The sequence below is a fragment of the Balearica regulorum genome, chromosome 1 (assembly GCF_011004875.1).
Source record: "Balearica regulorum gibbericeps isolate bBalReg1 chromosome 1, bBalReg1.pri, whole genome shotgun sequence".
NCBI lineage: Eukaryota > Metazoa > Chordata > Aves > Gruiformes > Gruidae > Balearica > Balearica regulorum.
The window spans coordinates 121,945,055-121,971,510 of NC_046184.1; the positions used below are offsets into that span (position 1 = coordinate 121,945,055).

Genomic DNA, 26,456 nt, shown 5'->3' on the forward strand with positions numbered 1-26,456 from the left:
TTGTGGGAACTAATGCTTGAGTAATGATTTGTGGGCTTGGCCCCTTAAGTTTCTTGTAAGCTCATCCATAACTTTGTGGCTCTGCGGAGAAAGAGGCTGTGCTTTACCAAACCTGAGCAAAATGCATTAAACTTGTCAGATTTTCAGAGATGGCTTTTGTTTGATGTTTTATTGCATCTCTTCCCTGCTCAAATATGATTTCTTTCATTTCAAATGTGAATGAAATGGGCACATTTGAGGGAAATCAGTGATAACTGTTGAAATTTTTAAATGTATATGTAGGAGATAATTTTATATCTGAACTGTGTTGAGGGTGTCAAAGAATATTTTTATGGTTTTATTAGTGGGTTCTAGCCTTGGACCTGTAGATGGGTTGTGAAGGTCCAGTGACCTTTTCTCAGTGAAAGTTATCTTTAACTTTTAAACCATAGCATAATTTTGAATATCCTGTCTCAAAAAACCCAAACAATTCTCCTATCCCTATCCATAAACTTATCTAAATGCTTTATAGGATTTAATACTCATATTTTAATCTTGTTGACAACTTAGTTGTTTCTATAAAAAAAAAAGTATAACTGAAGTCTATCTAAGATGCAAAGACATCAAAATGTCTCCTAAAAATATATACAAAGCAGTTAATGTTCTTTCCAGCCTTTAAATGCGCCTCAAGACTTAACACTGCATTAAGGAAATGAAGTACAATTAGAGCGTAGGCTTATGTGGAGCTAGGAAATAAAGAAGCTTCTGAAAGAACCATTGTTGTAAGCAAAATGTTAATTTTCTGCCAAAGAAAGTGATGGAGAAAACTTTGCTTACTGGTGTCTGAACCAGCAGAGTCTCCTAACCAGCGGTACGTTGGAGCCCCGTGCCCTGGTGCGTTTGCTCTTCTGACCCCCTGCCCAAACTGCCCCATGTGAGGCTAGTAAATCTGAGGGGTCCCCTTTCCCATGGCATTCCTTCACTAACTCAGCCTTGCAGTTGTGTGACTGCATTCTATTGAACTGAGCTGCAAGAACGGACTTAATTCAGCATGTTTGTATGGAGGTTTGAGCCAGGCTGGTCTGGGCTTCCAGGGATATCCTATGGGACCAGATTGTTCTCACAGTCCAGGTGTCCTAAGAGACTTCATAAGCCTGCATAGCAAGATGTAAGATCTTGCACCTCAAGGAAGCTTTATCAGCTGCAGGCATCTAAAGCAAGGAAGAAGAAGAGAGAATTTGTAGGTTGAAACAGATAATCTTTTGGGAGGATGACTGTGGAAGGTCAGCTTGTGAATCCATATAAAATACTTTTGTTGACTCTGTTTTGACGGTTGCCGTAGTTTTGACAGCTGCATGTTAAATTGTGTGTGTTTATTTTACAACATCACTGTGAGGTGGTGTTATTCTTTTAAGGATGGGATCTCTCTGTTTCAGGGATAGAGGTGCTTGTTCACGATCTGGCAGGATATCTAAGATGTAGAAGAGATTTGAACTGGCATCATCGACATCCCAGTTGCACGCTAAATTCTTTGCTATAAACTTCTCTTAGTCCAGAAAGTTCGGTGTGTTACTTCAGCCGAGTAAAGTACAGCTGAGCTTCTTGAATACTTCAGTGTACTACATTTTTGCAAAAGAAGTTAGCTCCAATTTAGGCACCAGAATAAGTGGTTTTCTGAAAATCTGTTCCCAAATGTCAGTCCCAACAGTGAATTTGGAGGGCTCGAGGTTAAACACAAGTACATTACTTGGCTTTCATTCGCTGTCAAATTTTGTGTGTGTAGGTGGCAAGCTCGAACAGCACCTGCCAACTACTTATTGGTTATTGGCTTAGGATAGAGCTGTTAGTCTTGTCCTTCATTTACGTTTAGTTCTGAGGCATCCACTTTGTGTATTTTTTCGGTATCTGCTTTCAGAACTGTAGCAAAATTTAAGGTTCAACAAAGTACACAGTCTCAAAGCAGGAATTCTAACCTAAAGTGACTTTGTAGTCAACAATGAAAAATTGCATCTGAAATCGGTTACCAATGCAGAGCTCAGTGCGAAACTATTTCAAAGATGCAGTGTATCAGCTTTTGAATGTACAGGAGAAACTAAAGAATCGTCTTAATATTTTTCATACTGACTTTTAAAACAAGAGTGTCTGGATTGTACTCACAAGTTATTTATTGAGACCTGTTCTTTGTGTCCTGAACTCTCATCAGAATGTGCAGCTCCCTATGCTTCAAGCAGGATAGGCACACAAGTGTACTATTATAATATGTTTTATATGTGTCACATACTGCAAAGTCTTTGCTGTCCCCAGCTTTGTTTTGAACATCATGTCTCATTTTTATAAAGTCGTGACAATGACCTGTCTTCCGTCTTCTTATTGAGGTGTTTGTATAAAGGGTATTTAAGCAATGATATGCCTTGGGAGGTTGGTTTCAATATACATTACATGAGTAACGCAACTCTTTCTTACCTACCTTCCCTGCCAGAAAAGATGTTTGCTTTGTGTGAATGGGTTTGTTTACGGTCAAGGTGGAGGCAAGCTTTGCTGAATCTTCCATGTGTTAATGTGCATTTTGAAAATGTCTTTACACAATAATGATCAAAACTGTCACAGATAGAGTTTTTACGCCAGGGAACATTTTAAGGTGTTTTCCTCTTTAAAGCGAGTATCAGATTTGAGAGTTATTGGAAAGATCCATTTAAAGTAAGAATGGAGGATTGAAGGAAATCCATTATGCCACATTATAGAACCTTTTCTGGAAAGCCTTTTCCAAAAGAAGAGGCTGGCCACACAAATTGGTTCCCAGCTCTGGGAGCTGCATGAATTGTCCTGAGGCTTAGTTTGACTTGAACTGGCTGAGTGGAATCACATTGGAGCCAAACCAGGGGGAGAGGTAGCTGTGAGGCTGGCCCACTGTCATTTCATTTCTCTGTGTTCGTCTCCAAGTGTAATTAATTCCTCACACTTTGCACATCAATGTAAGACAGACACAAAATTCTGTCTCCTATTTAAGAATAAAGGCAATTTTTCAACTGCCCTCTTCACAAAGGATTGGTGAAATTGCTGGGGAGGTGTATTGGATCACTCTGTGCCAAGTGGCCAACGGGAGATAGAGGGGTTGCCAAGACCCTGCGGCACGCTCCAGCCGAGCTGCACAGGCTTGTCTGCAGGCTGGGAGCAATGGAGGAGAACAGTCTCCCCATCAGCACGTTGTAGCCAGGATCTCTCTGGCACAGGGCAATGCAGATGGGAAGAGGTTTGAGACAAGAAGTTTTGCTGGAACCAGGCAGATGCCATATGCCCTTCTTCATTTCTATGCTTTCATAAACTGTGCCCGAATAACTGGTTTGCCAAAGGTTCCCTTTTGGGAAAGGTTTTCCTTTTTGGCTCAGGTTCTGCCCGAGTAGCTCTGGATTAGAGAGAGAAGGCCGATAGCTGCATCTCCTTGCTAATGCTCTCTTGCTGCCTGGTAACCCATCTTCTAGCAGCTTACTTCTATGCTGCCAGATACCTTCCTCTGGCAGAAGTGTTTTCATTTTTTGTTCTCTATGGGAAACAGACTCATCTACGGTAGTTTTGAAGGAGTGTTGTCGTGTCATAAGGTGCAGTTCTGGTTTTTGAATCAAAGCCTAATGCTCCAAGTACATAAGCACACACACCATTTTACATGTGTGAATAGCATCGTGCTTGTTAAATATGAATGTTTCCAGGACTGTTTCCCAGTGCTGCAGATACAGCATTCTAAGATTATCCATTTGCTGTCTTTCCATCAAATATATTCATTGCAGGAACAGAAAGATTTCTTTTTACTATCTGCCAACCATGGAAACTCTGACAGTCGAACTGTATTCTTTCTGGCTTGTGAATCATCGCCCCTAACCTTGACTCAGCGATCACAAGGGAACACTTAGGCCATGGTTAACATATATTATTCTAATGAAAAAGATTCTGTAGTATGGTGTTACGTTACTCATTATTTCTTTAATAATGCCTATATAGAATCCCATTCATGATCTTTCAGCTATGTTAGTTCAATGGAGCTAAAGGAATAAACCAGTGGAAAATTATTTTTAGTCCTTTGAGACAGATAGATCTGACATTAAGTATGTTATGAATGCAGCAGAGAGATCACTTTTCTGGCTATAGTTAACTGAAAATCAAAATAATATATTGCTTCAAGGTGGCAGCATTTAGTTAATCTGAGATATGATGCTCTGGCTAGAGGAGAAAATGTACGTGAGCGTGTGCTGGATGTGAGAAGAAAACTCCAGGAGATGGTATTCTTCATTATTAATATAGCTTTCGGATATACTGTGATTATTTATAACTATAAGAAGAAAAGTGTGTTTTGCATCAAAGGCAATTATGCCAGTTAACAGCATGTTCAGGCTAAGATAATTGACTGAACAATCTTTTAATATTTTGCCCCTTTCAAACCTGTTGCTTGGTTACCACTTTCTCTGAACTATTATGTACCTTGCTGAAAATTAAATAGAAAAGAAAAGGTTTTAGCACCTCTTTCCTTTGTCTTTTCCATAAAGTATATATTAAAATATAATTTCAGAAGTGGAGTCAAAGAATTATGGCTTTCTGGCAGCAAAACAGGAACAGCTGGAAACTCCACAATCTGAATTCAAACCTTTGTTTTTCTTGAATGCAAGCTTTTCCTTCCTCTTCCAAGGGAATTTGAGACACAACGAACAGATTCTCAAATTGTGGACATCCTGAAGTAACTGGATAATGCATCCAGGTAAGTCTCTTACTAGTAAGAATGGTTTGTTCCTTGCTCAGTTTTACTCACTCACTAAAACATGTAATATGAAAGTGTGAGGTAGTGCTTTCAGTGCCTTTTGAGGATTTTGTATAATGAAATGCTTTTTGGTCTCTATCTAAATGCCAGGTATTCTATTGAATTATATCATGCCACGAGCTGCTGTGGTTTCTTTAAGCTGTGAACTGCTACCTTATCTATACACAAAAGCCTCTCAGAAACACCAGAGGTGCCTTAATGAGAGGGTTCAGATTTGCCTACAGGACTCATTTCACATTTCACCACTGCAGTGGGTTTTGGAAACCTCCGGGTTTATCTACCTTGCTTCACTTCACTCTGATACAAGTGAGAGCAAGGGCTTGGGGATAAATGGTCTGGTGGGCTCAGTGGGCAATGTCTTTAATATGACCTTTTCCTAGGATCATCTTACTGATTAAGACCAGGCCTTAAGTTGTGCGATGTTGCTACCTGAAAACTGAAGGCTTTCCAGTGCGGGTGCAACCTCTGATCAAGGAAGTCAGCAGTCTACAGTGAAGACGGCGACTCCAACCCAGGCATAATGTTTTGACCCAGATTAGGCAAAGAGATATTTATTAGAGATTTGTCCTAACGAGGATGGCTTTTGCTGACTAATGGAAGTCGAGGAAAATCTCCTGCCTGTGACCCCTGTGCCTGGGGAGGGTTGTCCTGCCCCAGGCCATAGACACCGTGCTCCTCCCCGTGAGGCACAGGGATGACTGCCAAGGGCTTTGCTGAAGCTTATGTTAGGAGAAAAGAACTAGTGAGAGAAAGAAAGCCTCATTCAAGTAGACAAACATGCTCTTCTTGCAGGAGCAGAGCAGAAGCTCTTGTGCCAGGGTCGGTGGCTGTGGAGGGCATCAGCAGCAGTCCTGGTGGGTTTATACCTGTGGAGTTTAGAGGGGGTGACCACTGCCCTTGTCAGTGCTCTAACTGCCTGGTCATGTTGTCAGTGGTGCAAATTTCATCCATCCCCTTCTGTGCTTAACTGCAAGTAGGGCCTGTGCCATGCAGAGGGACAACTTTTGTTCGGTGAACGTGCAGACAACAGATTTCACAGCACGATAGTGACTCTAGCAGACTCTTTGTAAACCACAGGCCTTATCTTGGGAAGCAGCATGTACTGCAGTAAGTGAAAAGTCAGGACTTTGGTGTAGCTCATTGCTTCAGTGGGTGATGGGGCAGAGCTGCAAAGATAGCTCTGGTCCAGTTGTCTCAGCTTTCAGCTCCTCTCTACTTCCTATCATCATGAAAATGAGCAGAAGCAGAGGGGAGTTTCCTATCTGGATACAGGCTTGGACCGCAGACATCTTCTAATCTGGATTTGGGGATTTGCCGATGATCTCTAATGCAAAGGGAATGTTTTGTTATTTTGTGTTCGTAGCCGAGCCAGTCAGCAGCACTGTCAAAGTGACTCACAGCAGTGCTGAGATTGTGACTCACTGCTATGTCCTTTCTGGAAAGACACTAATCCTCCTTTCCTGCTGCTTGGGCTGTTTTGGGAACCACAATGTTAAGCACTGAAAGGCACATTTATTAACTGACACATGCCAGGACTGGGTTTTGTTTGTAACAGCGAGGAAGTACTTTGTGGCCTCTCTGCTGTTGACTAGACGCTGACACATCTGGCACCCAGGCACCAGAGGATGTAGAGATTCGGGCATTTGTTTCACTGGTTAGATCTGGGTGTCAAGCCTATTTCAATCAGTGGGTCTTTGGGCTCGATTCAAGAGTTTTTCTTAACTACCAACATCTGTCAGATGGCAACTCCCCGAATACACCCTTCCTGGTCATGCTATTTTAAGGCACTTATACTTTAAATAATAATAACAAAACCCTTCAAGATTTTTCTCTGAGTAATTTGTCCTCAAGGGACATGGAAGTCCTCAGGTTTCTTCCTGACCAGTGACAGGATGTGGTCTATCCACCAGCAGTCATCCTGCACACAGGCAGTCTCCTCAAAAGCCTTTGGGATTACTTGTGGAGCAGGAGGAGCTGAATGTGCTAAGTAGTTTGGTAACTCTACCTTGGTTGATTATTGGTGTAGCTCCTGCCTTAAAGCGTGACATTTCTGTTCTAAACCAACAGTTGTTTTGTTGTGGTCTCTTGGAACTTTTAGCTAGGGCGGGAATCATCTTGCGTGTTCTTCATGTCTTCAGACGTTTGCAGAGGATATCTTTATCTGAGCTCATCTCCCTGGGCTCCAATTACAGTCAGTGGAGAGAAACAGGCGTTGCAGGCTGTGATTTATCTGACATGCTTTAGCTCTCTGCCTGAAGAGGAGAGAAGTTGTACCCTAGAGGTGCCTGTTTCAGTACACTGTGAAGTGGTTCATGGGCAATAGCATTAAACAGAAAGGTCTATACTGAGTCAAGTGAATAACACCTACAGCACTTATCTAATGAGTGCTCACTCAAGATAAAATTTATCTATGCAAATGCCAGTTAACTCAATTTCTTGAGGGGTTTGGCCTTTGCATGTTTTTTGAATTAATTAGGGGTATAGTATTTTTCTCTATTTAACCAGAGGAGAAAGAGGTGTGTTTTCCTCTTTCTCGAGGGAGGTAGGCACATTTGTACAAGTGTCGGGCACTGGCGTGGCTTCACTGATTCACTCGGAATGTGCCAGTGTTTCAAGCTCTAACAGTTAAAAAGTCATGAAAGGTTTTCAAACAACAAATCTGTGAAGCTTTTAATTCATTTTCCCGTACTAATAACATAGAGGGAAGCCTTCAGTCTGCATGGCAGTTGTGAAGAGACATTCACTCGCACACATTCAGAAAAAGGAGCCCTTCTCCCTGGCTCTGTAGGCAATGTAGTGTTTCCTTTGTTATCCTCAGAGCTCCTTTGACTCAGCACTTTCACTGTCCTGTACATTTTCCTCCTTGCCTTCCTTTCCATGCTTTTCTCTTCCACCTTTAATTCTGCATGGAGAGTGCTGGCAGAGCTTCTGAAAGCCTCTGTCTCCAACTAGACCCGTGCTTGGAGGCATGGTTGTGTCTTTCACATCCTTTTACTGTATGTATCTACACACCCTAATCAATACAGCCGCTTTAGCTGGAGGAATGACCTCTGTCTTAAGCCTCATTAGGTCATGGGAGTGTGTAAGTTTCAACAATTTCTGTTCCTAAAATATGAAGGGATATGAGGCAGAGTCCTTTCTAATGAGGACAATGGCTTTGTAATGCTTTCTTTGTATAATGAAAAGCATATCCAGAAAAAAATCCAAGTAGATTGCAACACGTGTGTTCTAATTGTTATGCTTATACTTGACATTTCAGAGCAATGTTGTAGTTCCTGTCACTTTTTCTCACTAAGATTCAGTTTGTTGGAGATATGTACAAGTCTTGGAAGAAAACTTTTTCAGAGTGAGTGGAATCTTCTGTTTCTGCTTCTTGGAGTTTTTGACTATTTTTATCACAGTGAACACTGATGAAATTCAAAACAGCTCATTTTTTTCTTAACAAATACCTGTCCTTTATAAAAACAGAGGTTCCCAAGTGGTAGTAAAGCAAAAGAAGTCTCAGCAACAGTCTTGTAAGCTAAGCTTTCTACTGTTAAAGGAAAAAATGTAAAATAGAAATCAATATGAATTTTTTAAAAATATGATCTCCCCAAAATATTAAATAATGATGTAGTCTAAAAGCAGAAAAATTACAAGATTCTGTGATGGTGTCATTTTACTGAAGTACCATGTATCCCTCCTTGATTTGATAGGTGAAATCAGAAGCTGGGCATGGTGCCAGGCAGAGATGGTCAGAGCGTCCCATCAGTCTGAGTAGAGCTCACGAGGCCATGCCTCCTACCAGGGTTTCACATAGAGTGTATTTTCACATGAAAGCATGTAAAGGTGGTGTTACAGGTGTTGGACTTCTAGTCATTAACAGTTTTCACCTTTGATGACATGAAGCTGTTCCGACCCACAGAAACACAAGAGTTCACTTGAATTCCCACACTGCCCATATGCCTACATTTCAAAGACTGTTACCTTATTAACTGGTGAAATATGCTCACTGTAATAGTGGCAATGAGAAGTATTTAACTGCACCTTACACAGTCAAAGCTCAAAGTTTTAAATCTGCAAAACTCAGCTGCTCCTAACTCAGCAACTCCCACAAAATATGGAGGTTCAAAGGATTCTTATGTTAAGTTTTGCAAGTGCTCACTTTTTGCATTGGGGAAATTGGAATTTCACAGGAAATTGCAAGACAAAATGTTCCACTGCCTACCTTTTTTTTCGGTTGGTTTTTTTTTTTTTTGGTGCTCTGTTTGACCAGGCATTATGAATTCATGTCTACTGGCTGCTTTTGCTTGAGTTGATCGCTCAATACTCAAAGCACTCCCATAGGTGTGAGGAATTTTAGGTTCAGTTCCTTTCTCTCTTTGAGAATTATTAGTATTGCCTATCTAATCTGCAAGTCCATTTTGTGAGAAAGGTGTCCACGTTGAGTCTTAACTTCAAAAGGAAGAATTTGGATCTGTGACTCCCAAAGGTGGGAGATGTATCCTTGTAGATGAAAATAATGCCTCATTCAGACCACGGCTCTTAATGACTGGGTTAATTTGCTCTGCCTTAGATATTTGTAGGACTACCAATTATAAAAGTAGAATCTTTTTAGGACTGCAAGGCCTTCCTTCCCTTTAAGAGGCAGCTACAAATTTAGAATTGGCAGCATGTCCTCTAGTGGAAGAAGTTTTTCTTTTGAAACAATAAATAATGTCTATAATAAATGTCTAGGGTTGGAAGATGTCTCTGCTGCTGGAGCTGCCACTTTCATGAGCAGTGTTAATGGTGAGCTTTTAAATATACTGAGAATTAAAAAAAAAAAAAAAAAAGGCCATGCTGTCATTGTAATCCACTACATTTTCTTCACTTCAAAAACCTCCCTATTACCAACAAATTAACAACAAAATTCTGGCAACAAAATTCATAACGGTTTCTTCCTTGATTTGGTTTTCATATGGGACATTTCTCTTGTGCCTGTAACTGACCCTTCTGTGTAGAAAGACTCCATGTTCTGGTGGCTCACGTGTTGGCTTGGAACCAAGAAAACCTTTGTTCTTTTCCTACAGCTTTCCCACCTATTGCATCGAAGAAATGGCAGCAACAAAACAAAAAAAAGTGATGATTCTTAATGCAGAAAAAAATCAGGGTAGAAATTAATTTGCTCATCTTTGATACCTAGCTTTTTTCACATGTAAAAACTCCTTGCATTTATATTGCCTAGCAGTGGTGTAGCTAGCATGGTAGAAAATGTAGCAGGAGGAGCAGCCTCCTCTTACCTGCCATCCATGCCTGCTAAACTACATTATTTTCCCCTTCTCCGTGTTTAAAACTTGTTTTTCAGTGGTTTGCAGATGCTTCTCTTGCTTCCCACATAAATTCCAACAGTATGACCAGATGTCTATTTCATTTCTCTTGACACACTTTACAGCCCTAATCTGAAATGTTAACACCAGCCACAAAAGAATCATACGCTTGTTGTGTAAATCACTACAATCAGATGGCCAAAACATTATCTCATGCTGGCCTAGATGTTATAAAGTTTGCAGCTAAATTGCTCCCTTAGGGTCCAGGGCAGAGGTCTCTGGGCTTTCTGGCTGTGCTCTGAGACGGGCAAAGACAAACCTCTCTGTGTAAGAGCGTGCGTGTGTACGCAGTCTAGACAGATGGCATGCTCTGAACCAGTTACTGAGGGCCCATGAAAACTTGTTTCTTTAATGGAAAAGGCAGGAAATCAAGTGAATCTGCTGTGTTTCTAGCAGTTCAAACCACTGCCATTTCCCCATGTAGGAAATCTGTGGTTGGAGCACAGGCCAATATAAGACCAAAAGTATGCGTCTTGATTGCATCTTCACCCAGAGGGGTAAAGATATTGGCCATACAAGATGTTCCTAAAGAGGAAGACTTCATATAACTGGCTTTTAGGAGAGAGAAGATGATCATGTTAATATCAGCCCAGCTGAACAAACTTGCTGTATTTGAAAATCGTGCTAGCTTCAGTGACAGATCTGCCCGTTGGCAGCGTGAGCAGAAGAATCCAGGGGTCACAGGCAGTGAGTGACTACAAAGAGGAGCAAAAGCCCTAAGAATCTGAATCTGAAAGTCACCTTAATAAACTCTTGAAGGTTGGATACTGGGCTGTGGCTAGGAAACCTGGATTATATACCTGTCGCTGGCCTGCTAGTCTTCCTTTTTTTTTTTTTTTTTCTTGTGTGTGCTTCTGTATTTGTAAAAGAGGACCTCCTTTGTTAAACTTACTAAGATTCACAGATGGAAAGCGCTGTGTAAAAATTCAGTTGTTCTTTTCACTACTTGATTCTTTTTTTCCTCAAGGACTGGGTGAGAATAGAAGTTTGAGTTTGCGTGCAAAAGTTGTATTTTTATTTTGTTTTGTTTTCCTAACCACTTCCATATGCAATCAAGTTTTATTGCCAGCTGCTCTTCATGGTTGGTCTCCTGGGACCCTAGGCTCCTGTTTGTTGTTAAACTCATAACAGTTGGTTAGTTTAATTTTTTACAAATGTTAATTTATCAGGTTTGGATTTCCACCAGTTCTCTCTACCCAGCCAGAAGTGGGCAATGGAGTAAGCACTGATGTGTAAGAAGGGCACGTCAGAACCTCAAATTCCTGTAGTGGGAGAAATGGACAAGTTTATGGCTGTTCTCACATTCTTTCTGTATTGAAATTAAATATCTTCAAATTTTTCACTTCCCACAGAGCAGGAATATGAAATTTCATTTAATTAACGGAAGAAAGATTTTATTTCAAAATTTTAAATAGGAAGGGACAAGGCTCCCCATGATGATCACAGCAGGGACCCCGTGAGCCCAGACATGCTGCTCACCAGGGAGGCTTCCAGGGAGGCCAGCAAGCTAGCAGGAAACCAGCCAGGTTTCCCTAGGAAGTGTGTCTGGTTGCTGTTCGAAGATTTGATTCAATCAATCTGTTCCTGCAGAATACATATGCATATTTTTCAGGAATTGGCATTTTCCTATGGAAAAATGTTTTAGTGAGTTAAAATTGGAGATTAGTGAGCGTGCTTTCCAGTCAATCCTAGCTGCATTGGTGAGAAAGCCACATACACTTTGTAAATATATGACAATCTAGCATACAGTTAGGCAACCACACCAGACCTCTAAAATGGGGCCTATGGATGACCTAGAAGTTTCCCTAGAGACCTTTGCGTAGTTATCTGTCCACCTAAAGCTAGCACTGGAATGAGAAGACCATCAGGATACTTCCCTACCTTGCAGGGGAGGACTGAGTGGAATGGGCCGCAGAAGCAGAACCCAGCTATGGTGAGAACATCTGTACCCTCTTCATCTTTTCATAGTTTCAACATATAAACTTGATAGCTGTGAGTCCTGTGAATTTCCCTGTGGAATTTATTCTTTAAAAAACCCCTTCTGATTGTATGCTCAATACCATGGTACCTATAGCTGGAAGACTTGAGGAATTGGGTATCTGCTTTGGATTTAAGAGTCGGTTATTGGTACCAGGTCACAGAGTCCTGAGCACTGGCTGCACTTTCTGCAGCCTGCGGGCTATGCTTTTCGGGGGACCATGCAGAGACCTGACAATGGTACAGAGGCTAGTGGACAAGCTGCTGTGGTGCTAGCATGGGCAACCTGTGCTGGTGATGGACTTGTGCCCACCACAGGAGGGACAGAGTGGTGGTGGTGCAAAGAAGGAGGGTCTGGGGCTGGGTCAGGCAGTGTGGCCTGTGGCCAACCCCACCAGATCTTCCACTGGGGATTCCAGAGAGCACATGGGAGGTTTTAGGTGAAATCAGGGCAGAAGTGGAGTGTCTGATCCTGCTCACCAGAAAACTGCTGAAGTGTGGTGTCCTGTGGTGTGCTGTCATATGTAATGGACAAAAGCTTGTGCATCTGGTGTACTATGCAGTGTTTGGGAATCTAAAGTCCAACCAAAAAATGCATTTTTTCACACCTGCTGTTAAAAAGAGATGAACTCTTGCGGGAGTTTGTAAATGGAGACCTTTCTGCCCTGTACTTCATCAGGAAACTCTCTGTGAGAACAAAAACGTGCTGTAAGGCAGGAAAGTGTTTAACTGTTGCGCGACCTGTGGAGACTGCACCATTTCCTACTGTTGCCCTCACATCAGATTGTGCCCCGTTACTGTGGCCGTAGGCTCTTCCTAGAGGAAATCTGGGTTTACATGGTGGTGCCACCTTCTGCACCTGAATGCCATTGGTTAGGGCCATGCATCCAGTGCTTCCAGCTCCGTTTTTCAGGGAGGGAAGAGGACCTGTGGTGGAGTATGAGGCGCGTATATACGGCTGTGCTCGGTAAGGCAAATGTGGGTGGGAGGAATATGACTAGAGGTCTAGTTCTCCATGTGCAGACGTGGTGAGGAGACTGATCCCCTGGGAAGACAGAGCAGTGCCACTGCTTGATGTGAAGGTTTTATTTTTCATAATTGGATGAAATCATGTAGTTTCTCTGTCGGGCAGGAAATAAAAGACTCTTTGGCTTTCTGAATTTTTACATGCGGCAAGCTGTGGTGCTCATTGTCCTGGCTGGCAAGAACTGTGTTTAGCCCTCAACTGGATCTTAGTTTGTATTTTAATGGAAACACGTCTCCTTTGGAAATGCCATGCCCCATAGCACCGAGCCCCACCAGTGACTCGGTGCTGAGTCAGAAGAAAGAGTGCCATTTACTGAATCAGCCACACAGCTGTGGTACAAGCTGATGTTTTCCTTGGCTATCTCCAACAAAATAGTGACCAGACACATAGATCTACTCAGCTTGCTAGGTGAGATGAGATCACAGCTCAAGAGGCTAAAGTCACATCAGGGCATATTTGCAATTAGAAAAAAAACCCCTATTTTTGTAGACTTGCTTGTTTGTACAGGATGTAGAAGTAGGTATGATGCAGGGCACCCAGATTTGGAGCTCTCTAGATGCTTCTTTTAGAATTTTCCAAGGGGAAATCATCATTGACACTTCAGAAATGAGAATTCGCAGGTATACTTTTGGGTCTTTTAATTGAACTGTTATGCTAATACTCCGTCTGACTCTGATGCTGATGTTTTCCCTGCGTGAGTCTCCTTCACAAAGGTAGTTTTTGTTTTTTGTAGACTTGTCTATTTTTTAAAGTTACCATCATATTGGCTGCAGTGCGTGTCATATGGAGTAGTGGAAGGTACTAAAAGTTATTTCATGATTGTGTAAAAGTCAGTATATTACTTTTCTAATATAAAAATCATATACTGAATTATGGGGAACGTACAGTATAGACATATCACATTAAAAGAAAGGAATGATACTGAGAAAGGTAATTTTAAGTTGAAGTTCACAAAGCAATTTTGTCAGATCTGTTATTCTGCAAAATATTTCCCTGGAAAGGTGTCTGAGAGAAGATCCTTTACACAGCATTGACTGCACCTGCATGGAGTTTGCTCCTTCAGTAGCGGTGCAAATAATCATGTCTTGCTCACTGGTGGTGTCTGTGATCACAGCAAGAGGAGCTGAATACTTGCTCCCTATGTATTTAATGCTGTGATAAATTTACACAGGGACACTGACCCTGACATCGATCAGTTTTTGGTACTGGGCTGCCACATAGTGGCCTCCTTCATAAACCTGGAGAATGGGAGGAAGTAGGGAGAGTATCAAGTTGATAACAAGAATGAACAAATACACGCTTTGTGACTCAGTTTACAGTATCTGTTAATTCCTTACTGGCTGAGGAAGCAGAATTTAATTCTGTACAATCCAAAACACAGGAAACAAACATGAGAACATGGTATACAGCTTTTATCAAGTATCTTATTTGTATTTGTGCCACCTTTGCTTCACAGTGAAGTCACTCAGGAGTCTTTAGAAACAAAGTAACGTTCATTAAGAAAGGTAGGAAACCCCTCAGTTAACTAACAAAAGGTTCTTTAAAAAAATTTATAGAAGTGTTTGTATGAAAGTAGAAGAGTTTTCTCTGACATGCTAATACCTGCTTTCTTTGATACCTCATTTTCTGTCTCTAGATAAAAACACCTAACATTTGAAGTTTCTTCCTCGTAGATGAGCTCGGTTTAGGAGGAAAAGTCACAAACGGGTGTACGCAATAGGAATGAATATTTCCTCACCTCAGGCTCAAGCTTGGTGCTCAGGGTAGTTGTTTGGTTTTTGCAGCAGCGGTTAATGGGAGCGCAGCCCCCCTGTTGCCCTCACCCGTGTGCCCAGCTGCACCCTGCGCGTGCCCTGACTCCCCGCTCAGCAGTGCGAGGCATCGCTCCTGGCGCACACCAGCGTGGCTGCTGAGGCATCTTCCTGATCTCTCTGGGCACACGGCCGCTTCGTGTCTGGCTGCCCTGTGCTCTCTACAGCCCAGCGCTTAGTGGTAACTTCCCCAAATAGCCTTGCTCTTCTTCCTGTCTGGATCTGCCAGGGAAGACGGGCTTTTCCCTTCATGTTCATGCTCCTGTAGTGAAAAGAAAGCTCTGATTTTCCAGCTTGAGGAACCTTTCTAAGATGTGAGGCAGTGGTGAAATCCTGTTTTGATCCAGACCCAGAACCTGTGTGATTTAAAATTTCAGCTAAAGTGGTTCTGTGCACGGGTTCTGCCTTTGTAAAATATCCATGAGGGACGTGGGAATGGGGCCTGTTTCATGCCTTAGGATCCTGCTTGGGTCAGTACTTTGTAATTTTGATCAAATGCATGTATTTTTGCTGCACTATAGGTTGAGATTTTGACACCCTTCATTCCCCTATGCGTATGTTGTTCCTGTAAGCATGTAATCCATTGCAGGTAGTCAGCCTTGAAGACTGTAGGCTTGGTTGGGTTTGTACATAGCTGCCTGTTACAGTCTTCTGTCAGACATGATTTGAGATAATAGAAAAACTTTAAGGTCTTCTTTGAGCTGCTGGAGCATGTCCAGAGAAGGGCAACAAAGCTGGTGAAAGGACTGGAGCACAAGTCTTATGAGGAGCAGCTGAGGGAACTGGGGTTGTTTAGCCTGGAGAAAAGGAGGCTGAGGGGAGACCTCATTGCTCTCTACAACTACCTGAAGGGAGGTTGTAGCCAGGTGGGTGTTGGTCTCTTCTCCCAAGTAACTAGCAAAAGGACAAGAGGAAATGGGCTCAAGTTGCGTCAGGGGAGGTTTAGATTTGATATTAGGAAAAATTTCTTCACCGAAAGAGTGGTCAGGCATTGGAACAGGCTGCCCAGAGAGGTGGTGGAGTCACCATCCCTGGAGGTGTTCAAAAAATGTGTAGATGTGGCACTTTGGGACATGGTTTAGTAGACATGGTGGTGTTGGGTTGACAGGTGGATTTGATGATCTTAAAGGTCTTTTCCAACCTTAAAGATTCTATGATTTGGTGATTGTCTGGCAGCTTGTGGTAGCCTGATTTTCTGACATACCAAATATGCACTGTAGACCATCAGTAGAAGATGGTATTTAGGAAGTTCAGACTTCAGCAGTGTATGTGCCTCCAGTCAGACTAGGCATATGCCAAGCTCCTGGTGCTGGTTATGGTACTTTGGTCATGAGTTAGTGCCAACTCAGGAAGCAGAGAGGTAGGAAAAATGAGCTCTGTCCGTAAGAAAAGACTGTTGTAAATCTTAAAAATAGTTTCATGTGAATATATGGCGAGCTTAGATATTTTATTTAATCATCTGTGATAGAAATGCTCAGTGCCTTTTTGTTCTAAGAATCAGCATCCCATGCATTCTGATTTCTCATGGTGTAAAAAAAAAATCTGATGTTTACAGTAGGTGAATGTGAAATATATTTCTGGAAAAGCTCTAGGATCTTCATTTTAACACATGCACATTAGTGCTATCATTAGTGCTATTAGCAGAGTAGTAAGTGTTTACTTGGTGAAATTATGACTTGTTTTATGGCTGGTTTTATTTTGTCATAAATTCAAATCTAGGCAGAGAAACATAAACGACTGAGGCAGTTGTTGCAGGCAAAACAGTCCCTACTCAGGGAATTTTTATTTAATCTAATTAACACAAACTTCTGATCACCCTGGTTCTGGTGTTGAGAAAAAGGAGGACAAAACCAATGAAATAAACACTTCAGTAAACACCTTTCCTCCCCCTTCCCCAGGCTCAGCAGAAGCCAAACACCTATCATACCTCCTTTCCAGTCTCACCTCCTTGTATTTTCGCCGTGGGTTACACTCAACCCACGCCAGTCCCTGTGGCAAGGTGCTGGGCATTGCAGGAGAGCCGGGGCCACGTGCATAACCATTTCTTTTGGCTGCTCTTTGCTGCTTCAAGTTTTCCTGCTGCTCTGCTGCTTCTTAGTGTCCCTGCCTGGCGTGGGTCACCCATGAGCTGCAGTCCCTCAGGGGTGACCCTGCTAGAGGTAAGAAGAAAGTAAGGTGAATAGCTCTTACTGATCAGCATTCACAGAAACAAATGCCTGGATACAACGAGTAAGAGACAGAGAATTGAAACTGTAGTAAAGGGACTTGGTGGGGCACCTACTTGCCTGGATGTGTATTTTCAATAAAAGCAACCAATTTCTGAAACCTGATATATATGTCTTAATGGTTTGTTTATCTGAGAAATGGAAAACAGGTTAATTTTAAAAAGAAAACTCCATACTGGGGAAATACGTACACTGAAGATCACAAAAGGAAGTATACAGAGGACACCAAATTCCATATTCAAGTCAGTGAGGTTTTTAGGGCCCCTCTTCATGAAAATCCCAATGAAATTACCGAGAAAAGAGTTTGTCAGAAAAATCTGGTGAATTTTCTGTGTGGAAATTTGCACATGTAGTATCTTTTTCAAGAAATTTCATGAAGCATTTTAAAAACATATTTTCACTTCACAAAATGTTTCAAAAATAAAGAAAAGGTGTAAAAAGAAATTGCATATTTTGCTTGAAATTTTATTTCATCTTTTATAAATGGTCTCCCAGTAATGTGATGAAACTTTCGACACAAAGAAGTTTTAAGTAGAAAGGAGAGCAAAACCTTCACTGTGTATTGAATCCCTGTCATTAATAATTTTCAAAACTGAATATAAAATTAAATGTTTTATTAATTTAATATGAGTTATATTCAGTTCCTGGCATATCATGAACTAATATAAGAACAGCGCATATGAATTAACTGATACAGAATTTCTAAACAATGTTTGAAAATTCCTAGTTATTTTCTTTTAAAGAAACAAATTTCAAAGTTTATATTCCATGGGAAAATTTGGAAATCCTCTTTTCCTTTCCCTTTTAGAATAAAACTCCATTGAAAAAGATGGAATTTCTCACAACATAAATGCTAATTTTTGAGAAACTTCAGCTCAGAGGTTGAAGGAGACTTCAGTTTCCTGCTGGAAAACAGGAGTTGAGTTCTGAAATCTCTGGGCACTAATAAAAGAATTATTGTCTGGCTGAAAAAGAAAAGTGCCATTGTTGACAACTGGAACTCCCTGAAGGTATCTCTCAACGTGCCTTCTGAAACAGAGCCCATCCTGTTGTTCAGGTTTGGAACCTAGAATTTTTGGTTGGGTGTTTGTGAGAAATGCAGGCTATGTCAAAGTCCTACCAGCTGTAAAGAGAGGGTGCTTGCGTGGGAACACCACTATCCCAATTGATTTAGGTCCCTCTCAGCTTCTCTGGCTTTGGCATCTCCTTCATGGGACTCTTAAAAGAAGGTTTGGCAAACATCTGCCAGATGCAGTCAGAGTACATGGATCCTTCCTCAGTGGAGGAATGGGACAGTAGATGATCTGCAGATGTTCCCCCTAGCCCTACCTTTCTGTGACTTTTTTACACATAGGTGGTGGCACAGCAAGCAGAAGTTCTGTAGCCTCTCAATGGCATGTTGTTCTGCCGTGCCTATTACTGCAGCTGAGTTTGATTGCATGACCCGGGGGGCCCCTGCCAGTCCTGTATTGCTGTGTTTTTGTTGGAAACTTGTTCCTTCAGACTGTCTCTTCCTTAGTTTCTGGGACGTTGTGTCCAGTCCTGCTCATGTCTTCTCCCCTGGGAGTTTTCCCCCAGGTACGCCCTCCCCAGATGTGGAGGTTTCTCATGTGTACCTGGTCTCTGGCAGCATCTGCTGTTAGTGGTTTCCGTTCTTTCAGCAAACTGCCTCCTGGAGCTGGGGTATGAGGCTGACTAGAAAACAAACCACAAAACAAATAACCTGTGGGTTAAGCTAAACGCAAAGCTGAAGTAGCGGTAGCTCTAAGTGTGCTGTTAAATTCGTATGGTGAGTTAGAACAACAGTGAGAGCAATGCCATTTAAAATAGCGTTAGTCTACCTGGCTTGGTGGAAAGTAGGCTGCTACTTGCGTGCTCCTGGGGAAAGGGTGGAGTTGCACAGAAGCTCAGATGGTTTTCCTTGTATCTCGTGCAATTCAGCTAAACACTAACTAAAGCTATTTTACAATCAGATGAACGTTTGTATTCCTGGCTGAAGAGGCTGCGAAACAGCCACTGCCAGCTCCACCGAGATGTGCTGGTTGTGGTGCGGGTACAGTCCTGATCTTCAGTGGGTTAGGAGAACCAATTTTATTTGCATTGTAGCAAAGCAGGAACTGTCATGCAATCAATTGCTGCTTCTCACCTGAGGCATGGCCACTGCTACCTAAGGAAGAGTGGAGTTTGAAACCTCAGTAGCAGTGTCACAACAGACAGCCTGCCTGCGCGCTGACTTTTGCAGTTCAGCTGTTAGTGAATCATGCAGTTAAAAAATACTGCAAGTTCTGACTCTGTGGTGCTGTCCTTCTTCACAATCTGCCCTTCAGGTGCTCCTATGCAGTAATTTGTGCAAGTTCGAGGAGGTTTCTTGCTGTTCTAAGTAATTTATTTTTCTTGCACTTCTTATCATACCTATAATGGCTTTTTATGACACCCAGCTCCTTTGTTCAACTGGAAATTGGGCTATTCTATGTGTAATTTTGAGAAATACAACTTAAGAAATTTCAACTGACACCACAATTTAGTATGAGTTCAGTGTCGGCAGTATTTGGTGTGTCAGAAAATGTTCCTTTGGTGAATTTTACTCTAACTAATGTCTGTGTTGCTGTCCCAACCCCTTTGCCATCAGTCACAGTGATTTCATCAATTTAGAAAGCAGGGGAGTGCTGGAGGAGTAGGATGTCAAACCAAGCAAAAGTAAAAGTAGAGCTCCAAAACTAGATACAACATCTATAAAGCTTTCCTACACTATAGCTATTGGCTTTTCATGATCATTGTGAATTCAGAGATATTGGCAGGTGATTTTTAGCTTGCTCAAATTTAAGAAACAATGTCACCTAATTTATTTAGCTGAAGACATTTCTAAAAGAAGGAATGTAAGTATTAACTAACAATCACGAATTATTTTGTTTATATAAGGAGCATCTTGTTGCATACTGCATAGGTCCTACCTTTTGTAATACTGCTTTTTATAATAATACCAGTATTTTTCACAGTGTGTTGCTGTTACTCCCACATGCTTCTTTTTTTTTGCCAGGAAGCCCTGCCTGATTTAATGTAGAGGTTGACTCCAGGGAAATGCATTTCAGGGGATCTCAGCAGTGGGCCTTTTGCAGTGGTACAAAACGGAGCTAATGACAATGTTTTATCTAGAGGTAAATGTATGAGGGCAAACCCCATTTTAATTGGCTGGATGTTATTAGGGATGCAGACATCCAAAGGGTCCCAACTGAATTAAATAAATCACCTCACTGCATCTTTTGATTTAGAGCCTTAATGATCATTTTTCCTCTTTTAAGGACTGCAGAGCAAAGGTGACCCTGCCAGCAGGGATGGCAATCCATGGCGTGTTCTGGGACAGGTCTTCTAACCCTGGGGAATTGTATACAATTTGGAAAATGTTCTCTAATACGTGTAACTAAAAAGAAGGTTGTCTTTTTTGCTAGAGTATGTATTTGTTTGAATTTACTCAAATCTCTTGTATTTTGCTGCAAATTATTATTGCTACTGGTTATGTCCTTTGGAGTGTAATCCAGCAATGTGAGTAGTTTAGGGAATAGAAAGGTGATTTATATGCCGTAATGAAAATGAAACTCTCTTTAAAAGCCAGTGTAGGGAGTCTTCAAGTTGGACTTCTGCTGGACTCCCTACAAAAATAGTCCTGCCCCAGGAAGAAAATGTAGATGAATGTGAGTATGCAAGTCAGTAAGTGATTTCCATCTTTGGTCACCAGCTGATCATAAGATGCTGAATAACTTTTGGAAAGGGACAGTGAGAGTGCTTTTAGAACTGAAACTTTAGAATTGGTGAAAGCCACATTACTTTGCCATCCTGACAAAGCACAATGCAACTTTATGTTTTTTTTCTTCCTTAACCAAGGAACTGTACTTGTTCAGTAGCTCATTGGCTGAAAGTCTTGCCTTGCATGAGAAAAACACCCCATGTGTGAGGTGGGGGTATTTCTGTTCAGTTTGTGATGGGGAGGAAGGTTAAAGCAGCTATTTTGGAACTTCTTTGCTGTCACTTAGAAGGTGTTACACTGAGCTCTTGACCAGGAAAAGGAGACAGGGAAGGTTGTACTTCTTTGAGTGAAGCCCTTATTTATAGGGGCAACTTGAGGGGTTAAATAAAGCCTAGGATTTATACACATGGGAAAGTAAATTATGCATGTTAGCATGTGTAAAAGAAAAGGAAAAGGAGAAGAGCCATGTGGCAGTGAAAAGGTGAGATGTCTTTGTAAAAGGCTATTTTTTAATTTCATACAAATATGGCACAGTGTTGAAAGCTCTTGTGACTTCACGTGATTTATATGATGTCAGAGTCTTGGTGTCATGGATTGTGTATTTTAGCTCGCATTTATACAAGTGAAAGATAAACACTTAGGTTTTCTTGAAATTATGAAATGTAAGGGCTTCAAATTAAATAGCAAATAAAAATAGCCCACATTCCCCTCCAAACTGTCATGTTTTGCAGTCCGGTCTCCAGTCTAGGGGAAGCTGCTCTCCATCACCAAACCTGGGGATGCAGCTGTAGGTGCCCTGAGTGGGAGACTCTTCTCCTGCCTGTTTTGTGCTGAGGCAGTTCCTCTGATTTCAATGACATTTCTCCTGACCAGCGAGATCAGAACTAAGACCCCAGCATCCAGTTGCAGAATGGCGACATACAGAGGAAGTTGCAGCCTAATTGCTTGTAGTTAATCAACATAGCAAGTTTGTATCTTACACATTTATCTCTTCTGCAGTACTGCCTAGTGTAGCAACGTGGGGAGGAGGAAAAGCACCCCCTGGGTAAGAAAGTGAAGTTTCACATTTCATGCTGCTTCTGAAGAGCTTCCTGGGGCTCTGCTGGCAACATAATGATAATTTGCCACTCTGCTACTTCTAAATGTAAGACTAAAAATGCTATTAATGGTGAGCTGTTATGTTAATTAGTTAATTGTTTGTAATAGCCATTTCTGTTGGTGCAAGGTAAAGAGATTTAGATCCAGCTATACGTATTTATTTATAAATCTGGAAGAGAGAAGGGTTTCCACCTGAATGCATGTTTCTAATTGGATAGATTTTCTAAGAACCTGATTTCTGGAGAAAGGATGATGGCAACAGACTTCTTTAAGCTTTTTCCTTTTGGGAACTCAAAATCACTAGTTACTTTTCAATCCTGCCTGTTGATTTCTTTATTTCTCTTGGCCTTTTTCAGAGGAGAACACAAAATAACTCAAGTACACTGTGCTTTAGTGTTTGTATGTGATTATACTTCTGCACTTAATTCATGATAAATTAGGGTAAATAGCTCTTACTGATCATCATGCATTTAAACAAATTCCGGGAAATAATGGAGGCCAGATGAGGGAGAGAAAGAAAATTGAAACTCTCTGAAAAGTGGCTTGCTGGGGCAGCTGCTTTCCCAGAAACATGTATTCAGTAAAAGCAGCTATGTTCTATAACCTAATATGTGCTTCTTACAGGTTATTTATTTGGGAAAGAGAAAGTAGGTTAATTTTACATGGAAAAGCCTGTGCTGACGAAGTTACAGTGTGCTCTTACATCCTATTGTATGTGACAACCTTGCCTTTTGGTCTTCAAAATCTGGCTGATCTTGCAATATGTTTTGCAAATGGGCAGCTTGAATTTGTGGGGGCAAGGGAATTCCTCTGGAGTTCAGGTGATCACAGTGGGTCGTGTGATTCCTACACGAGGGGATACAGGGTAGCTGTACGCTGAAGAAGCACAGAAAAGTACGTATGTAGCTAAGAAGTTTTACAGGTTGCAGCTAGAGGAATAATGTTAGGTTTTTAAAAATACTGAAGGTAACTCAGGTACCTCAGTTCATTACCTGGTGCTAAACACTTATATAGCACCACAGCATATGATGCTCTTTAAATGTTACAAGAAAAAATATCGACACCAAAGCATGCTACTACCTTCCTTTAGTGTTTTAAATTTCACCGTTGGGGTTTTTCATAAGGTCCTGTTGAACTGAGCTGTATCTTTGAACAGCACAGCTAATTGAATTATCCCTGAAGTGTATTCTAGCTCCAGATATATGCTACATTCAATAAGTTCACAGCACGTTCTTGAAATAAATGAAGTAACATTTCTAGAGTCTACCTGCTGGAAAACTGCATTATGCATTGCCAGCTAGCTCTACTAGTTGGATTTATGTTGTTCATACACTACTTTGTATCACTGTGCTCTTATTGTTTTAAAAAGTAAATTGCAGATGTCTGAAGTTTAAAAACCTCCCAAATTCATGTTGATATGCTAGAAAATTTAGGAGAGAAACCAACACAAGTGGGCATTTTAGGAACTCACTGCTGTTATATCATTGAATAAACCAATTTGATGTCTTTAATGAAATGAGGCAGTCTGAAGGCAGAGAATAGCTTGTGTGTTTACCCTGAGGGAGCATTGCAGAAGCTGTCTTTTCCATAATTCAGAGTACAAATTGTTTTGCAGCTAAGGGTCAAGAGGAAAATACCCTCTTTTTCCCCTTTCCATATCCTGCACGACGCCATAGAACAATTAAGTTTGGGGTGTGTGTGTTAATCCTCTCACGGAAACATCTGGAATTGGTAAATATCTGAGGCAGGAGACCCTCTTAAAACAGTGTATGAGGGATTTCCACAGTGCAACAAACCATCTTTTATTCTTTCCTTTCTTCTGTTCTCAGCTCTTTGTTAAGTGAAAGATTTTAAGACACGAAACATAGAAAAAGTGCGTCTGTGCTTAAAGGGGAAATTTAAAGTAAGAACTTCAGCCAAAGTTAATATTATAGACCAGACAAAGGATTTGTTTATTCAGGGTGGGATGAAAGAAGGAAATATGTATCAAGGGGCAGGAGAGCATTTGATCTTGCAGATACTTGGGAGTAACATTGGCAATGGCAAAATAGAGTGGAAGTTTCTTCTGCGGTAGAAAAGCCAGGGAAGGAGGGAAGGGGTTGGTGTGTCTCAGAAGGACGTTTCCCCAAACACAAGTTAAAAATGGTGAATAAATGATAGATACTTGCTGCTTGCTTAGAACTAACACTTCTTTTTGTCTTTATTTCTCTGTAATGGATTTCAAGATGTGTATAACAGACAGGTGTTCAAAAGTGCTAATTTTTATAGACCCCCTCATGTTTTCTGGCTGAAAAGTTATTTTAGGGAAGAAAACCTGAAACATCTCAAATCTCAAGCAAATCAGACCCGTATATGAGAAACTCCTGCAGTACGGTAATTTTACATGGATTATTTGGCCTGTGCTTATTATGATTTCTGCGTGCTTTTCTGATGAGTCCAAACAGAAGAGGTTGATTCTGTGGTAACACTCTCTTCCAGTAGAGAGTAAGAAGTCTTTGCAGAGATATACCCAATATGATAATTTTCCTGCAGGGAAATGGTTTGTCTTGATGTTTTTTCATCAAGGCTAAGTGGGAGGAAGCAAACTGAGTCTGTCTCAGCTGACATTCTGAACTAACTGAAACCTGCATACCAGACTTAAGGAATTTATTAAATACGACTTGTGTGGTATATACTATACTTTTAAGCTTCCTGCATATCTCCTGCCAAAAGCAATTTCAGTTGGAGTACTTTATTTCAAAGGCTTCCCCCCCACCCTTCTTTTAATGTATCTGTATTCTACAATGGTATTATTTTGTAAATATATGTATGTGTTTAGCACAAAGTAAGCCAGAACTGTCTGTGCTGGAGAAGCTACAGTTCTCTTTATAAGTCTATTAAAAGCCTTTTTTTCCTCAAGAAGTTATGAATTTGTTTTGTGCTGAAACTCACCGTATGGGGCTTCAGTGGTAAATTGACTTGATCTACTTTACATTTGTTAAATAACATTTTATTTATATTGAAATTGTAATGTTGGATGCAACTTGATTCTTCCTGTGAATATCCTGTTCTCAAACTTCTATCATCATGTTTGTTGTAAATTTATATTATCAAATTAAGCTGTTACGATTTAAAAATGTCAACAAGTTTTTTTTCTTTCATATGTAAAGTAAATATTGTGACAGCTGCCTTACCCCAGCCATCTTCATAATACTTCTAATAAGATATCATATTAGTGATATTTTTTCTGCCTATAGGTTTGATTTCATGCACCTAGGGCTGCCTGGGTGTCTGACTGCTGCTGACTCCCTGGGCTTATTATTATTAGATTGAGCACAACAGCAACTTATAAATATGCCACCTCTGTGTGGGAGCTGACTAGGGCCAGGACAAGAAAGTTGCTGCCTGTCTTCAAAAGACTGTGAGGGCATAAACACTGTCTCTTATGAACACCTGAACCATTAAAGCATCTGCTCTGCGACCCTGTGAAATGCACACCACGCAGCTTCAGCTGTACCCTGTGCACTGGGTCCAGGGATTTCTGTTTGATTATTGACATGGTGTTTGTGAGCCACTTTGGCCAAATTTCCAGCTAGGATGTTTGCCTGCTTGAGGTACGCATGTAAGATTTGACCGATATCAAGTCACCTAAGACTACAGCTTCTTTCTCCTAGAAGCTTTGCTTAAAGCATACCAGAAAAGAAAAATTATTGTCTAAAGGGTTGTCTGATCCTCCAGAGACCAGCTGGTGTGATATCAGAGAAGGGTGGTTAGCTGTAATTACTCCTTACCGGTTCAGGAGAGGGTGAAGTCAATTCTCTGTTTATTAATCACTTTCAATATTGCAGAGAAGTGCTATGGAAATTGAAGCGTATTTTATATTCTTAGAGATATTGCACATCTCCATACACGTGTATGGAAGCAACTTGTCTGTTTCCAGGTGTGATCCCCTTAGATGTGATGGAGACTTAGGTACCCACTTGTAAGAAAACTGGTCATTTCAAAACCACTGAAGGAACAGGAAAGGAGTTCAGAATAAAGCGAACAAAACAAAGAAAAGGATACGGTGGGTATTTCAAAACTGCAGCTAACAGTAAATTCCTGTTCTGACAGAAGTATCCGACCTAGTCGGTCTCAATCTGTGGGGCAAAGGATGCTGAGAACTAAAACCTACAGCGGTCAAAACCCAGAAGTAGCTAATAAAGCACAGTTACTGGCTATGGTTTGTTACAATGCTTTAACACACAAAAAAAAGGCTGACCTGACAAGCTAAAATTCCGTTAAAAACCATCTATAATCTTTTTACATTACCACTAACACTTTGCAGCACTTAGCTAATAATTAGGAATTCCTCTGGTTTTCACTGTCACTGTATGAATCATTTGGTTTAAATGTGGATACCTTAAGTAGGTCTGAATGATTCCGCTGGAATCAGCAAATTAACTAGACCATTTAATCTTCTCAGC

The 26,456-nt window shown here is 41.1% G+C and overlaps 2 long non-coding RNA genes across 2 annotated transcripts in view; one reads left to right on the forward strand and one right to left on the reverse strand.

The window, feature by feature from the left end:
- LOC142604761 (uncharacterized) overlaps positions 1-26,456 on the reverse strand; it is a 152,120-nt gene that overhangs the window by 13,922 nt on the left and 111,742 nt on the right. The window lies entirely within an intron of this gene.
- Positions 4,530-26,456, forward strand: part of LOC142604758 (uncharacterized) — a 128,655-nt gene continuing 106,728 nt past the window's right edge. The window contains exon 1 of the long non-coding RNA XR_012838598.1: positions 4,530-4,723. This is a non-coding gene — a long non-coding RNA (uncharacterized LOC142604758). The remainder of the gene's footprint in view (positions 4,724-26,456) is intronic.